This window comes from Schistocerca piceifrons, unplaced genomic scaffold (assembly GCF_021461385.2).
Source record: "Schistocerca piceifrons isolate TAMUIC-IGC-003096 unplaced genomic scaffold, iqSchPice1.1 HiC_scaffold_1228, whole genome shotgun sequence".
Classification (NCBI taxonomy): Eukaryota; Metazoa; Arthropoda; class Insecta; order Orthoptera; family Acrididae; genus Schistocerca; species Schistocerca piceifrons.
In genome coordinates this window covers 135,001-137,500 of record NW_025727046.1, presented here as the reverse complement: position 1 = coordinate 137,500, position 2,500 = coordinate 135,001, and positions in this window count along the sequence as shown.

Below are 2,500 nucleotides of genomic sequence, written 5' to 3'. Positions count from 1 at the left end.
ACCTATGTTGTACCTTAACCTAACCTATGTTGTACCTTAACCTAACCTATGTTGTACCTTAACCTAACCTATGTTGTACCTTAACCTAACCTATGTTGTACCTTAACCTAACCTATGTTGTACCTTAACCTAACCTATGTTGTACCTTAACCTAACCTATGTTGTACCTTAACCTAACCTATGTTGTACCTTAACCTAACCTATGTTGTACCTTAACCTAACCTATGTTGTACCTTAACCTAACCCATGTTGTACCTTAACCTAACCCATGTTGTACCTTAACCTAACCCATGTTGTACCTTAACCTAACCCATGTTGTACCTTAACCTAACCCATGTTGTACCTTAACCTAACCCATGTTGTACCTTAACCTAACCCATGTTGTACCTTAACCTAACCCATGTTGTACCTTAACCTAACCCATGTTGTACCTTAACCTAACCCATGTTGTGCCTTAACCTAACCCATGTTGTGCCTTAACCTAACCCATGTTGTGCCTTAACCTAACCCATGTTGTGCCTTAACCTAACCCATGTTGTGCCCTAACCTAACCCATGTTGTGCCCTAACCTAACCCATGTTGTGCCCTAACCTAACCCATGTTGTGCCCTAACCTAACCCATGTTGTCCCCTAACCTAACCCATGTTGTCCCCTAACCTAACCCATGTTGTCCCCTAACCTAACCCATGTTGTGCCCTAACGTAACCCATGTTGTGCCTTAACGTAACCCATGTTGTGCCTTAACGTAACCCATGTTGTGCCTTAACGTAACCCACGTTGTCCGCTAACGTAACCCACGTTGTCCGCTAACGTAACCCACGTTGTCGCCTAAACCTGCTCTGTAATTGTTATACGACTCGTTCAATTAGTGTAGTGTTGCCCACCCGCAACCCTCGCAATATAGTTCGCTACTCGCACTGCCCGCTCCCCTGTGTATCGCTTCATGTTAAACACCTTGCAAGTCTTGCTGACTTTCCACATGCTCCTGCTGTACACTGTAATGTGGATGGCAGCAGGACGTACATGCCGCCCCCCCCCCCCCCCACCCCTCCCCACGTCCCCACGTCCCCACCTTGCCCCCTGCCTTCGCAAGCTGGTTGGTGACAAGTTTGCATGTTCAATGCCCTTCGCATGCGACGTACGCAGGCTACGTTGTGGTGCGGCCTGTGTCAACTGTCCGCTGATGTCGTACGCGTGAACCACAATCTGTACTGCACATTCGTCCTTATGTACTGAATGATACATCGTGGCACATGTGTGACCGTACAACGACTGCGCCCAAAAACGGCGGACCATACAGTGCAAATATTGTGCACGCAGCTACGTGTCGTCTCCCTATGAGAGCTGGATTGCAGTGTGGTACGCCATAGAGACGTGTGGGAGGAACGGACGCCGTGGATGGCGATCAGCATGAGCTGTGTGTTGATGTATTCGGACCTAGTCGTCTCTCCTCAAACACCGTGATAGCATGGTGCACCGCGTTCCATATCTGCGACATGCTACAGAGGCCGGTTGACAGTCGTTCGAGCAATGGACATCGCATACGTACGGGGGCCACCTTCCACGTATTGTCTAGGCGTGCACATTTTGTTGCGTGTATGTGGGCAGACGTAGTGTGGCGTGACACCTGACACAGGCATGCAATAATCGTTGAAGTTGCTAATGGCGATGGACGCCTACGTTTTCTGGTGAAGTTACGCAAATGAAGAAATGGTAACCCGTTGTGGTGCGGTTGTTCTCGCTAGGGGTGAATCGGTGATGGCGACGATAGGTTGAGGTACTAACCGGTTGTTCCAGCGATACCCACCATGCCGATGAAACTGAACGGCATCTGGGTGTGAAGCGATACGCGGTGGTGGCTGGGTGGGACCGTCCCCGGCCGGTGAGGGGGCGCCTCCCGGCGTGCTGGCCGCGCGGTGCGTGGGCGCACGCGCTACAGCCGGCTGGTGGGGGCGGCCAGTGGCAGGCGCGCCGGCCGACGGACGCGGCAGGCGTCGCAGCTGCGCGCCGGCGCACCCTGCGCGCGGCGCCGTGCGGCCAAAGTAGGTCCTCGCGGGCCCGGTGCGAAGCGCGGTGGACATCTTCAGTGTGCTGGTCCGATTGAGGACTGTGTGCGTTGAGGATGCGCCGCCGCCCGGCGCTCGGCGCCGCGACGCCGTCTGCTGCTCGGTCGCCCCAGCGGTTCTCGCTGGTGGTTTGTATCGCAGCTGTGCGGATGTGTTGGCGCGTGCGCTGTGCTGGGAGAGTTCGCTTCGGCACCCAAGTGGGGCTTTTGTCCTTCTGTGGCGCTGGCGTTGGAGCTGCCGGTCACCGTAGGTGGCGCGTGTTGTCTCCCGCCGGCAATGCCACGACAGCACGCTCCCGGGCCTCTGTCGGCAGCGGCAAGCTCAGTTGGGAGCACGGGTGGTCGCACCGAAAGCGTCTACTCGCCTAACTCCGGGCGATTGCGCCTCTCTCGAACCCGACCAAGTACTTGGGACGGCGCTGCGCGCCGCCGGGA